The following is a 15,940-nucleotide window of genomic DNA, read 5'->3' on the forward strand; positions in this document are numbered from 1 at the left end:
TTGGAAGAGCAGTTCCATGAGCAGTATCACTCAGAGGCTTCCGAGGCTGGCATTGCCGATCTAGCACAAGTACGACATAAGCGCGGGGAGACAGTGTCAGAATACATCCAGCGCTTCAGGACCATTAGGAACCGATGCTTTTCGGTTCACGTAAGTGAAAAAGAAGCAGTCGAGTTGGCGGTGGTGGGTCTCTCATCATCGATCAAGGACGTGGCCTCCCAAGCAGACTACCCTTCATTGGCGCACATGGTGCGAAGGCTGTCGGCATATGAACGGCGCCACCCGGATGTTTACCAGGACAAATTCAAGCGTGCGGTGGCCCCGGTTGAGCGCGTACGAGGATGAAGGTGCTGCGGGAGACCGAGAGGTAGCAGTGGCTGAATGGACTCGAGCGGCAGGCCCCGTGTCCTGCAAATGGGTGAAGCCACAAGGCCCTCCAAAAGGGTTCGACTTCGATGTGACCAAAACTGAGCAGATTTTCGATCTCTTACTCACGGAGAAGCATATAAAGGTACCCGAAGGCCACAAGATTCCTACGGTGCAGGAGCTGAACGGAAAGCCATACTGCAAGTGGCATAACACGTTCACCCACACCACTAACGACTGCAGGGTGTGGCGGCAGCAGATCCAAATGGCGATAGAAAATGGACGGTTAATTTTCAACCGGTACGCCATGAAGGTCGACACACACCCCTTCCCCGCCGTGAACATGGTGGAGTATACTTACCATGGAGGGTGCCAGCCAGATCTCTCGTGCAATATCAAAATGGTAGGGCTTGGGCACCACTCTGGTAAGGACGGAGATGAGGGCAGCTGCTCTCATAGCAAAGACACGAGAGGAAGCCGCTCCACGCGATCGGCTCCGCCAAGACGGCAAGCGCTACGTCACGAGAGGGAGAAGTGAAGAACATAAGATATCAATGACCTCTCTCCGATCACCTCCTCAACAAGTATGTGAGTCAGTATGACCAACGCCGGCGATACAGCGACGATGATGAAAAAGATCGTCTGGCTAGGGACGACAGGAGACGTCGTCGGCATGATCACGACGAGGAGCGATACGAGCGCCACGCCAAGGAAAAGTCGAGAGAGCAAGATGACGAGGATAGGCACTGGGACTGCCCCTTCTTCAGACACTGCTGGGATTCAGGAATGAGCCGATTGCCAACAATCGGCAACTGCCTGTAATGCAAACAAAGGAAGAAGGATGCAGCTAACGTGTCCGTGTTCAAGCGTCTAGGGCCTCTCCCACCTCGGAACAAGCATGCTGAGTCCGCTCGGGTGGAAGATCTCGAGGAACTAGAGGACGATGATGAAGAAGATAGGTATCATCGGCCAAGGTGGTGCCCTGATGGGCTCAGCCGTTCCCAGAAGCGAAGGGTTCAGCGTCCGCGTGGGTTGGAAGAAGGCTGAAAGATTATACCCGCACATGTTGAGGAAGGCACGGCCTGATCTGGCCGCCAAAATTCAGCGAACCCTGGACGAAGAAGGTCGGCCACAAAGAAAAGAGTGGCGCCCCAAGCAAAGGAAAGCCGATGATGATACATCGGCTGGCACAAACATGGTCCTCGTTCTCCCAACGGAGTATACTGCTCAAGGATTAAGCGATGCACTCAAGGTGGACGACGGCGAGCGCATCGACATGACAGAGGATGAAGTTAGGCTGGTCGTATCCACTGGCCTAACCATGTAGCTGGAGCAAATCAATGAGCAAACGTGGCGAGGCTGATCCTTGTGATCGGCCCCAAAGATTTATGGAGGGACATTACAAAACCTTCATCGAACAAGCAACGTGGAGGCCGATTCCAGCAATCGGCCAAAATTATCCTCACCATCCATTCTGCCTGGGTTCAGCATTTAATCCAGCAGGGAATACCTAAAGAGCCGATACCATCAATTCTCTTGACAGAATCGGCTCGGGGGGGCACCTAGGCGGATAAAACACGAGGATATGAAGTAGGGGTATTGAAGTATGGGGGCCGATACATAAATCGGCCGTAAAAAAATTCAAAAAAATTTTAAGCACAGCCGATGCGCAGACATCGACTTAAGGATAGAAAGCCGATGCATGGCCATCGACTCAAGGGATACAACTGTTAGGAGCAGAGACTCAATGGAGTAGGAAGTGGGCCACGAAGAGAGATTTTTGCGCGTATTCAAGTCCGCAATATCAGGTGGGGCAAGTTTGAGGGATCATGACCCTGACCAATGCCAAGAGCAGCCTGGACGTGCAGATCAGGTTAAGGATGGATTGCATCAGATCCGCCACAGGAAAGGAGCCGATCTGACCAGCAAGGTGCAAGAAGTGGACTGAAGAGGCTCGGGGGGCAGCTCACCCTGAAGGTTCTCTGCTCTGGGGAGCCGATGTTGTTGAAATCGGCTGGCTACGTCATGGTTTGAGGCCAATGGCGGCACATTTGGCTGACTCGTCTTGATTAAGGCTCGGGGGGCAGCTCACCCTAAAAATCTTTGCTCTGGAGAGCCGATTTGGTTGGAATCGGCTGGCTCTACATCGCAACTGTTTTGAAGAGTGGTGTTTTTGTTACAGAGTCATCAGTTAGCATCCAAGACAGTTCCAGGGCTCTCTTAAAGACGCCTGCTCAAGACCAAATCGCCAGCCTACTAAGATCGGCTGTGCCATTGTCATCGGCAGAGCTGGCTAACTTGGAGGGATGACTGAATTGGCCTGTCTCGCAGATTATCGCGAGAAACTGATGCGTTGCCATCAGTCATTAAGCATTGATTAGGCCAACAGTCGACAGAGTCAGATGAGGAAAAATCGGCTAAATCAGCATGAAAGAAATCGGCAAAATCAAGTTAAGGGAGACTCTTCATTAATATTGGGGTTTCTTACAATGAGGAGCCGACTGCTCAAAGAAGAAAGGAAGAACAAAAGAAGAGCCGATTGCTCAAGGGACTACTAATCCTACATAACTACTCCTCGCTAGCATCGTCGTCGGCGTCGCCATCGGCGCTACTGCCGGAGAATTCCTCGCCGCTGCTGCCCCAGTCGTCGGCCGGAGCTTCCTCCTCCTCGTCATCATCATCATCCTCGCTATCCGCCCAAGTGCGGAAGCGCTTCGTCGGCGGGTACCCAGCGGAAGACGAGGAATCATCTTCCTCCTCCTCCTCTTCTCCTTCCTCGTCGTCATCGTCGTCCTCGCCGTCCGCCCACATGCGGGAGCGTTTCTTCGGCGGGAGCCTGGCGGAGGGGGAGGCCTTGGTCTTCTCTACTTCTCCTTCTTTCTTCTCCTTGTCGGAGGAGATGGGGTTCGCCCCGGAGTGGAGGTCGTCCTCTTTCTTCGGCGACGATTCGAGGGGGAGGCCTGAGGGGGAAGAGGAGGAGGAAGACATTGCTACAGGGGGAGAGGGTTTTTTGGCGCTGGTGGACAGAACAGAGCAAGGGGATGGAGTGGTGAACCGTTTGGCACAGATAAATAAAAGGAGTGTAGTGGAGATTTAATGCCATGACGGTTCTCGAGGACGTTATGCCGAAATTATCAATTCGTGCAGAGAAGCCCAGGAGGCGGGGCGAAATGATGGAAGATTCTGCGGCGGCTACTGCTCCGCCACGACATGACCCGACGAAAGAAAAGCGTAATGATTTTGGAAATGTCATTTCCAAAACCAGGGGGGCATGTGTTATCACCAGAATTTGACCGAGTCAGAGGTGGGCCGCGATCAAGATGGACTTGAGGATGTATATATAGAAGGAATATGTGAATCGGCCTTACATGCAAAGTTTGGGCTAGTTTGCCCATGTATCTGTAACATATTAGATTACGAGTCGGTTAGGAGATAGAGTTTTACCCGTGCACGGTTAGGTGCACGCCTGAATTAGTAAGTCCCTCGGACTATAAATATGTATCTAGGGTTTATGGAATAAACAACAACCAACGTTCAACACAAACAAATCTCGGCGCATCGCCAACTCCTTCGTCTCGAGGGTTTCTCCGGTAAGCACCATGCTGCCTAGATCGCATCTTGCGATCTAGGCAGCACAAGCCTATCTCGTTGTTCATGCGTTGCTCGTGCTTGAAGCCTTTTTGATGGCGAGCAACGTAGTTATCTCAGATGTGTTAGGGTTAGCATTGTTCTTCGTATCATATGCTTGTCGTAGTGCAACCCTTATACATCTAGCCGCCCTTACACCTATCTTAGGTGTAGGGGCGGCACCCCGCTTGATCATAGTTTAGTAGATCCGATCCGTTACGGTTGCTCCTTGTTCTTCAAGGATTAGTTTAACATCCGCAATAGTTAGGCCTTACAAAGGGTTGGAGGATCCAGCGGCGTGTAGGGTGTAGTTTGCTAGCCCTAGACGGGATGTTCGGGGATCAACCTCGTGTTGGTTTTTAGGCCCTATCTAGGATCGGCTTACGGACACCGTACGCGAGCGCGAGGCCCAATCGTGAGTAGGATGATCCGATTATGCGGTGAAAACCCTAAATCGTCGTAGATCTCATTAGCTTTATCTTGATCAAGCAGGACCACCATATATTCGGACACCTTGTACGAATCATGGGTGGATCGGCTCTTTGAGCCGATTCACAGGATAACCTGAGAGCCGATCGAGGCTCGTATTTAACGTTTACGTGTATGCCATGACAGCCTCCGGTGATAGTGATTAGATATGATCTCACGGTCTAAGGAGTAGGTTACTACGTTTTCATAATTATTGCAACGATTAACTTTTTGAATCGATCGTGTTGCAATACTTATATTGGGTATGTCAATCATATCATTACCCTAATGATATGATCCCATTTTCAATTGACATAAATGTCCATGATCGGAAAACCTCGATCATCGGTTGACCAATGAGCTAATTTGCACAGAAGCTCACTACGGACTCTGGTTTGTTTACATACCAAGTTTGTATCAATGTTTCTTATTAATATAGTTATAGCATGACATAAAACTTATGATGAACTAATGAGATATGATAATAAACACACATTATTATTTGCCTCTAGGATATATCTCCAACGATCTCCCATTTACACTAGAGTACAAATGATGTAGTTCATTTGTTATTAATCATAATACCATATCACATGAGTGCTATTGATCATGCTTGCTCGTGGAAAAATGTTTCTTTAATGACCCGAATCATTCAGATCTGTATGTTCTTTGCAAATTTTTAATGTCACCTTATTTGACATTATTCCATCATCACATGATAATGTCATAGTATATATTTGGCAATAGAGTGAGATTTGTTTTCCTGTGTCGAAAATGACATTTGTTCCGTCAACTGGACTTTCACAGTCATGTGCACTAGAAAACACAATTAGCTGAAATTCGAACTTTCTCACCAAACTATCATTGTAAATTTAATCGGCAGTGCATTGTATGCAACTTGAGATCTAACCATGCTTCGTTCAACTGAAGGTTTTTATCGGTATGAGATCTCCAATCTTCTAGGTTAGTGTCACAAATTGAACTGCTGATACGTCCCAAACGTATCTATAATTTCTTATGTTCCATGCTACTTTTATGATGATACTCACATGTTTTATACACATTATATGTCATTATTATGCATTTTCCGGCACTAACCTATTGACGAGATGCCGAAGAGCCGATTGCTCGTTTTACTGCTGTTTTTGTTTCAGAAATCCTAGTAAGGAAATATTCTCGGAATTGGACGAAATCAATGCACAGGGTCCTATTTTTGCACGAAGCTTCCAGAAGTTCGGAGAGGAAACGAAGTGGGGCCACGAGGAGGCGACACGCCAGGGCGGCGCGGCCTGGGCCCTGGCCGCGCGGCCCTGTTGTGTGGGCCCCTCGTGACGCCTCCTGACCTGCCCTTCCGCCTACTTAAGGTCTTCGTCGCGAAACCCCCGAGCACCGAGAGCCACGATACGGAAAACCTTCCGGAGACGCCGCCGCCGCCAATCCCATCTCGGGGGATTCAGGAGATCGCCTCCGGCACCCTGCCGGAGAGGGGAATCATCTCCCGGAGGTCTCTTCATCGCCATGATCGCCTCCGGATCGATGTGTGAGTAGTCCACCCCTGGACTATGGGTCCATAGCAGTAGCTAGATGGTTGTCTTCTCCTCATTGTGATATCATGTTAGATCTTGTGAGCTGCCTATCATGATCAAGATCATCTATTTGTAATTCTTCATGTTGTGTTTGTTGGGATCCGATGAATATTGAATACTATGTCAAGTTGATTATCAATCTATCAAATATGTTATTTATGTTCTTGCATGCTCTCCGTTGCTAGTAGAGGCTCTGGCCAAGTTGATACTTGTGACTCCAAGAGGGGGTATTTATGCTCGATAGTGGGTTCATGCCTCCATTAAATCTGGGACAGTGAGGCAGAAAGTTCTAAGGTTGTGGATGTGCTGTTGCCACTAGGGATAAAACATCGATGCTTTGTCTAAGGATATTTGTGTTGATTACATTACGCACCATACTTAATGCAATTGTCTGTTGTTTACAACTTAATACCGGAGGGGGTTCGGATGATAACCTGAAAGTGGACTTTTTAGGCATAGATGTATGTTGGATAGCGGTCTATGTACTTTGTTGTAATGCCCTGATTAAATCTCATAGTACTCTACTCATCATGATATATGTATGTGCATTGTTATGCCTTCTTTATTTGTCAATTGCCCAACTGTAATTTGTTCACCCAACATCTGCTTATCTTATGGGAGAGACACCACTAGTGATCTGTGGACCCCGGTCCTATTCTTTACATCCGAAATACAATCTATGCAATTGTTCTTTACTGTTCTTCGCAAACAATCATCATCATCCACACTATACATCTAATCCTTTGTTACAGCAAGCCGGTGAGATTGACAACCTCACTGTTACGTTGGGGCAAAGTTCTGTGATTGTGTTGTGCAGGTTCCACGTTGGCGCCGGAATCCCTGGTGTTGCGCCGCACTACACTCCGCCGCCATCAACCTTCAACGTGCTTCTTGGCTCCTACTGGTTCGATAAACCTTGGTTTCTTTCGCAGGGAAAACTTGCTACTGTACGCATCACACCTTCCTCTTGGGGTTTCCAACGGACGTGTCGATCGCACGCATCAAGCTCTTTTCTGGCGCCGTTGCCGGGGAGATCAAGACACGCTGCAAGGGGAGTCTTCCACTTCCAATCTCTTTACTTTGTTTTTGTCTTGCTTTACTTTATTTACTGCTTTGTTTGCTTCTTATATCAAAAACCCAAAAAAATAATTGCTATTTTTACTTTATTTACTGTCTTGTTCTCTATATCAAAAACACAAAAAAAATTAGTTACTTGCATTTACTTTATTTACTTTGCTTTATTTACTACTGCTAAAATGGGTACTGTTGAGAATACTAAGTTGTGTGACTTCACTAGCACAAATAATAATGATTTCCTATGCACACCTATTGCTCCACCTGCTACCACAACATAATTCTTTGAAATTAAACCTCGCTTTATCGAATCTTGTTATGAGAGAGCAATTTTACTGGTGTTAGTTCCGATGATGTCTGCTGCCCATCTTAATAATTTTGTTGAACTATGTGAAATGCAAAATTATAAGGATGTAGATGGTGACATTATAAAATTAAAATTGTTTCCTTTCTCTTTAAGAGGAAGAGCTAAAGATTGGTTGCTATCTCTGCCTAGAAATAGTATTGATTCATGGACTAAATGTAAAGATGATTTTATTGGTAGATATTATCCTCCCGCTAAAATTATATCTTTGAGAAGTAGCATAATGAATTTTAAGCAATTAGATAATGAACATGTTGCTCAAGCATGGGAGAGAATGAAATCTTTGGTAAAGAATTGCCCTACCCATGGACTGACTACTTGGATGATCATCCAAACCTTTTATGCAGGATTGAACTTTTCTTCGCGGAACCTATTGGATTTAGCTGCTGGAGGTACCTTTATGTCCATCACTTTGGGGGCGGCAACAAAGCTTCTTGATAATATGATGACAAATTACTCTGAATGGCACACGGAAAGAGATCCACAAGGTAAGAAGGTAAATTCTGTGAAGAACCCTCCTCCTTGAGTGATAAGATTGATGCTATTATGTCTATGCCTGTGAATGGTAGATCTAATGTTGATCCTAATAATATTCCTTTAGCTTCATTGGTTGCCCAAGAAGAACATGTTGATGTGAATTTCATTAGAAGTAATAATTTCAACAACAATGCTTATAGGAATAATTCTGGTAACAAATATAGGCCATATCCTTCTGCTAATGGTAATGGTTATGGTAATTCTTATGGGAATTCTTACAACAATAATAGGAATGTACCCCCTGGTATTGAAGCCATGCTTAAAGAATTTATTAGTACACAAACTGCTTTTAACAAATCTGTTGAGGAAAAGCTTGATAAAATTGATATTCTTGCTTCTAAGGTTGATAGACTTGCCTCTGATGTTGATCTTTTAAAATTGAAAGTTATGCCTAATAAGGATATTGATAATAAAATTGTTACTACAGTAAATGCGATCCAAGTTCGAATTAATGAGACTATTAGATTGATGGCCGAATTGCATGCTAGGTGGGAAAGAGAAGAAAATGAAAAACTAGCTAGAGAGAATAATGTAGCTAAAGTTTGGACTATTACCACCACTAGTAATGTTAATGATTCACATGTTGCTACACCTCCTACTATCAATGGTAAAATAATTGGTGTTGGCAATGATACTACTCCTAGTGCAAAGCGTGCAAAATTGCCTGAAACTGCTAAAACCGCTGAGATTGATAAAACTGCTGAAATTTTTCAAAATATTGGGGATAATGATCCCATTGCTGTAGGTCACAATGATTTAGATTTTGATGATTGTCACATCTCTGAAGTTATAAAGTTCTTACAAAAGCTTGCTAAAAGTCCCAATGCTAGTGCTATAAATTTGGCCTTTACAAAACATATTACAAATGCTCTCATAAAAGCTAGAGAAGAGAAACTAAAACTTGAAACTTCTATTCCTAGGAAGTTAGAAGATGGTTTGGAGCCCATCATTAAGATGAGGGTCAATGATTTTGATTGTAATGCTTTATGTGATCTTGGTGCAAGTATTTCTGTTATGCCTAAGAAAATCTATGATATGCTTGACTTGCCACCATTGAAGAATTGTTATTTGGATGTTAATCTTGTTGATAATGCTATAAAGAGACCTTTGGGGAGGATTGATAATGTTCGTATTATGGTTAACAATAACCTTGTCCCCGTTGATTTTGTTGTCTTGGATATTGAATGCAATGCATCTTGTCCCATTATATTGGGAAGACCTTTTCTTCGAACTGTTGGTGCTACCATTGATATGAAGGAAGGTAATATTAAATATCAATTTCCTCTCAAGAAAGGTATGGAACACTTCCCTAGAAAGAGAACGAAGTTACCTTATGATTCTATTATTAGAACAAATTATGATGTTGATGCTTCGTCTCTTGATAATACTTGATACACACTTTCTGCGCCTAGCTGAAAGGCGTTAAAGAAAAGCGCTTATGGGAGACAACCCATTATTTTACTTCTGCACTTTATTTTATATTTGAGTCTTCGAAGTTGTTACTACTGTAGCAACTTCTCCTTATTTTTATTTTATTGCATTGTTGTGCCAAGTAAAGTCTTTGATAGTAAAGCCAATACTAGATTTGGATTACTGCGCGGGAACAGATTTCTCGCTGTCACGAATTTGAGCAGTAGTCTCTGTAGAAAAATTAAAAAAATCTGCCAATTTACGTGCGTGATCCTCAGATATGTACGCAACTTTCATTCAATTTGGGCATTTTCATCTGAGCAAGTCTGGTGCCACTTTAAAATTCGTCTTTACGAACTGTTCTGTTTTGACAGATTCTGCCTTTTATTTCGCATTGCCTGTTTTGCTATGTTTGATGGATTTTTTTGTTTCATTAACTTTCAGTAGCTTTGTGCAGTGTCCAGAAGTGTTAAGAATGATTATGTCACCTCTGAATATATGAATTATGCATTGACCCTCTAATGAGTTTGTTTCGAGTTTGGTGTGGAGGAAGTTTTCAAGGGTCAAGAGAGGAGGATGATACAATATGATCAAGAAGAGTGAAAGGTCAAAGCTTGGGGATGCCCCCGTGGTTCATCCCTGCATATTTTAAGAAGACTCAAGCGTCTAAGCTTGGGGATGCCCAAGGCATCCCTTCTTCATCGACAACTTATCAGGTTCCTCTAGTGAAACTATATTTTTATTCCGTCACATCTTATGTGCTTTACTTGGAGCGTATGTTTGTTTTTGTTTGAATAAAATCGGATCCTAGCACTCTTTGTTTGGGAGAGAGACACGCTCCGCTGTTTCGTATGAACAAATATGTTCTTAGCTTTATCTTTAATGTTCATTGCGAAAGTTGGACTATTTCATTCATTGTTATATGGTTGGAAACGGAAAATGCCGCATGTGGTAAATGGTTTAATGTCTTGAATAATGTGATACTTGGCAATTATTGTGCTCATATAGATCATGTTTAAGCTCTTGCATCATGTACCTTGTACTCATTAATGAATAACTACATAGAGCTTGTTAAAATTTGGTTTGCATGATTAGTTTCTCTAGAGTCTAGATATTTTCTGGTTAAGGTGTTTGAACAACAAGGAGACAATATAAAGTCTTATAATAGTTAGAATATGTTCATATGTGAGCTTTGCTGCACCTTTTATACTTGAGTTTGCTTCAAACAACCTTGCTAGCCTAGCCTTGTATTGAGAGGAATTCTTCTCGTGCATCCAAATCCTTGAGCCAATAATCATGCCATTTGTATCCACCATACCTACCTACCACATGGTATTTCTCCGCCATTCCAAAGTAAATTACTTGAGTGCTACCTTTAAAATTCTATTCTTTGTCTTTGCAGTATATAGCTCATGGGACAAATAGCCTTAAAAACTATCGTGGTGAAGAATATGTACTTATGTGTTTTATTTCTTAATAAGTTGCTTGTTGAGCGGTAACCATGTTTCTGGGGACGCCATCAACTTTTACCTTTGTTGAATATCATGTGAGTTGCTATGCATGTTCGTCTTGTCTGAAGTAAGAGAGATTTTCATGATCAAATGGTTTGAGTATGCATACTGTTAGAGAAGAATATTGGGCCGCTAACTAAAGCCATGATTCATGGTGGAAGTTTCAGTTTGGACAATCAATCCTCAATCTCTTATGAGAATTTTAACTCTTGTTGAATGCTTATGCATTAAAAGAGGAGTCCATTATCTGTTGTCTATGTTGTCCCGGTATGGATGTCTAAGTTGAGAATAATCAAAAGCGAGAAATCCAATGCGAGCTTTCTCCTTAGACCTTTGTACAGGCAGCATAGAGGTACCCTTTGTGACACTTGGTTGAAACATATGCTATGCAATGATAATCCGTGTTAATCCAAGCTAATTAGGACAAGGTGCGAGCACTATTGGTATACTATGCATGAGGCTTGCAACTTATAAGATGTCTTACACATAACACATATGCTTTATTACTACCGTTGACAAAATTGTTTCTTGTTTTCAAAATGAAAAGCTCTGGCACAAATATAGTAATCAATGCTTCCCTCTGCGAAGGGCCTATCTTCTACTTTATTGTTGAGTTAGTTTGCCTATTCTTTCTATCCCAGAAGCAAACACTTGTGTCAACCGTGCATTGATTCTTACATGTTTACTTATTGCACTTGTTATATTACTTTGTGTTGACAATTATCCATAAGATAAATATGTTGAAGTTGAAAGCAACCGCTGAAACTTTTATCTTCCTTTGTGTTGCTTCAATGCCTTTACTTTGAATTTATTGCTTTATGAGTAACTCTTATGCAAGTCTTATTGATGCTTGTCTTGAAAGTATTATTCATGAAAAGTCTTTGCTATATGATTCTTTTGTTTACTCATTATCTTCATCATTGCTTCGAATCGCTGCATTCATCTCATATGCTTACAATAGTATGATCAAGATTATGATAGCATGTCACTTCAGAAATTATCTTTGTTATCGTTTACCTACTCGAGGGCGAGTAGGAACTAAGCTTGGGGATGCTTGATACGTCCCAAACGTATCTATAATTTCTTATGTTCCATGCTACTTTTATGATGATACTCACATGTTTTATACACATTATATGTCATTATTATGCATTTTCCGGCACTAACCTATTGCAGAGATGCCGAAGAGCCAGTTGCTGTTTTCTGCTGTTTTTGGTTTCAGATATCCTAGTAAGGAAATATTCTCGGAATTGGACGAAATCAACGCCCAGGGTCCTATTTTTGCACGAAGCTTCCAAAAGTCCGGAGAGGAAACGCAGTGGGGCCACGAGGAGGCGACACGCCAGGGCGGCGCGGCATGGGCCCTGGCCGCGCGGCCCTGTTGTGTGGGCCCCTCGTGACGCCTCCCGACCTGCCCTTCCGCCTACTTAAGGTCTTCGTCGCGAAACCCCCAGTACCGAGAGCCACGATACGGAAAACCTTCCAGAGACGCCGCCGCCGCCAATCCCATCTCGGGGGATTCAGGAGATCGCCTCCGGCACCCTGCCGGAGAGGGGAATCATCTCCCGGAGGTCCCTTCATCGCCATGATCGCCTCCGGATCGATGTGTGAGTAGTCCACCCCTGGACTATGGGTCCGTAGCAGTAGCTAGATGGTTGTCTTCTCCTCATTGTGCTATCATGTTAGATCTTGTGAGCTGCCTATCATGATCAAGATCATCTATTTGTAATTCTTCATGTTGTGTTTGTTGGGATCCGATGAATATTGAATACTATATCAAGTTGATTATCAATCTATCATATATGTTATTTATGTTCTTGCATGCTCTCCGTTGCTAGTAGAGGCTCGGCCAAGTTGATACTTGTGACTCCAAGAGGGGGTATTTATGCTCGATAGTGGGTTCATGCCTCCATTAAATCTGGGACAGAGTGATGTAAAGTTCTAAGGTTGTGGATGTGATGTTGCCACTAGGGATAAAACATCGTTGCTTTGTCTAAGGATATTTGTGTTGATTACATTACGCACCATACTTAATGCAATTGTCTCGTTGTTTACAACTTAATACTCGGAGGGGGTTCGGATGATAACCCGAAAGTGGACTTTTTAGGCATATATGCATGCTTCGGATAGCGGTCTATGTACTTTGTCGTAATGCCCTGATTAAATCTCATAGTACTCATCATGATATATGTATGTGCATTGTTATGCCTTCTTTATTTGTCAATTGCCCAACTGTAATTTGTTCACCCAACATCTGCTTATCTTATGGGAGAGACACCACTAGTGATATGTGGACCTCGGTCATATTCTTTACATCTGAAATACAATCTACTGCAATTGTTCTTTACTGTTCTTCGCAAACAATCATCATCATCCACACTATACATCTAATCCTTTGTTACAGCAAGCCGGTGAGATTGACAACCTCACCGTTACGTTGGGGCAAAGTTCTCGTGATTGTGTTGTGCGGGTTCCACGTTGGCGCCGGAATCCCTGGTGTTGCGCCGCACTACACTCCGCCGCCATCAACCTTCAACGTGCTTCTTGGCTCCTACTGGTACGATAAACCTTGGTTTCTTTCTGAGGGAAAACTTGCTACTGTACGCATCACACCTTCCTCTTGGGGTTCCCAACGGACGTGTCGACTGCACACATCAACTGCCGTAACATTTACGGTCAAGTTTACTATCCTTCAAAGATCAGAAATGTATTCTCAGTTCTCACTAGATACTGAAGAATTATTTAACTCTTGTTTATTGACTTACTTAGGAATCACTTTGGAATCCGTTCTTCTAGCTAAGAACTTGGGTCGTGTACACAACACAATTTAATGATGGAACCTTATGACTGATGCATAGTAGACGAAGCACATCCATTTTCTTTCATTTAACCATTGTCATAGCACCAAGATTAACTCAGTACTCCACCCAGTTATACAAGTAAGAACTTCTTGGCTTGTTTTATTTTGAACTTCTTCAGAATCTAATCTAGGAAAGTACTTCCACTAAATGTTTATTAAACGCATCATTCTATCTTGATAGACTTTTAATGTTTAATATTCAACTTCATCCATAGAATATTTACTATTTAAATAATCATTAATACCATCTACAACATTCACAGTATGTCATCTACATATAAGAATGTTGTTAAGCTCCCACTAAAATATGTCAGTCACATATAAGACGAGGAAACTCACTTAGCTCCTACTCAAAATGTGCCATCTACATATAAGATTAAGAAATCTATTTAGCACCCACTCAGTTTCTTGTAAATGCAGGTCTTCTCGATATCTTGCGTTAATTCCAAAATTCTTTGATCATCCATATGATTGACAAAACCTGCTTGTTGTACCAATTGCAATCCTTCTTTACTATATATGTTGAAGGAGATGAAGCTTTGACAACCTTTCATCAATTATTAAAATTGTAGTAAGTGCTAGTTAAAACCTATTGACTCAAGCATCGCTACACACATTTGTAGTCAACCTTTTGAATTTGTCAAAACATTCTTTGTGACAAATTGAGTTTTTATGAAGTATCCTTCTGGTTTACTACTATAAAATGTGCACTCTTGGTGGGTCTATCAATCACCAAATCATGTCCTTCCTTTTACTGGTCATTGGTAAACTAGTAACGAAATTCATTTCAATGTCATCCCATTTATATTCTGGAATGTCCAAAGATTTGAGTAATCCTGCTGGAATTTCATTTTCTGCCTTCACCATCTACCATGTATGGCCTACAGAGACTTTCTTACATATCTCCCTCTTCATTATTCCACCATAATAACACCTTGATGTATGGAAGGTGGTGTCTCATGGGATTCTTGAAATATTACAACCTTTATATTTGGTTCAGCAGGTAAACATAACATCTTCTGGAACCATAGCGAATCTAATTATCATAGATGAAATTCGTATGGCTCCCTTCTAATATCCGTTGAATCTCTACCTTGATGAAGATATCATTTCTTGCTTTCGAATGATCTCGTATTTCAAATCTGCATACATCACATCCATGACTCATGGTTTCAATACTTCTAATGACTTCTCCTTGAATCATCAAGATTTGAGCTTGTTCCAATTCCATTTTCAACTCTTTTGTATCTCCCATTCCACAGGTTGATTCTCCTTGCTCTTCTAGCTGAAAGCATCGGCTACAACATTGGCATTGCTTGTTGTATAGTTTATTATCAAATCATAATCATTGATTAGTTACAGCCATCTTCTTTGTCTCATATTCAACTCTTTACGAGTAAAGAAGTATTTAAGACTCTTATGATCCGTATATAGTTCACACTTGGATCTATAAACAAATTGTCTCCAACTCTTGAGTGCATAAAATACTGCTACCAACACAAGATCATGGGTAGGATAGTTTACTTCATATGGTCTTAATTGCCTAGATTCATAAGCTATGACTTTTCGTTCTTGCACGAGAACACATCCAAGTCTATCCATAATTAAATACATCAGAATATACCATGTAATCCTTGACCGCTTCTGGTACTGCTAACATGGGCGTTGTGGTTAATTTCTCAATGAGTTTCTAAAAACTCGCTTTGCATTCATCTGGCCATACGAATGTGGCATTTTTCCTTAATAATTTGATCATTGGTCCTGCAATCTTGGAGAATCCTTCGATGAATCTCCGGTAGTAGTCTGCCATTCCGAGGTATCCTCGAATTTCTTTGGCATTCTTGGATGATTTGCACTCCAAAACTTACTTTACCTTGCTTGGGTTTGCGGCTATTTCTTCCTTGCTTATAACATGTCCAAGAAATTCTTCATTATCGAGCCAAAATTCACACTTGCTGAACTTGGCATAGATTGATGTTCTCTTAAGATTTGCAATACTATTCTCAAAGGCTTGGTATGTTCTTCTTTATCCTTGGATTACATCAGAATATCGTCAATGAATATTATGACACTTGTACAAATACTTCTTGAATATCTTATTCATCAAATTCATGAATTTTTTTGATGCATTGGTCAA

This window comes from Lolium rigidum, chromosome 4 (assembly GCF_022539505.1).
Source record: "Lolium rigidum isolate FL_2022 chromosome 4, APGP_CSIRO_Lrig_0.1, whole genome shotgun sequence".
Lineage (NCBI taxonomy): Eukaryota > Viridiplantae > Streptophyta > Magnoliopsida > Poales > Poaceae > Lolium > Lolium rigidum.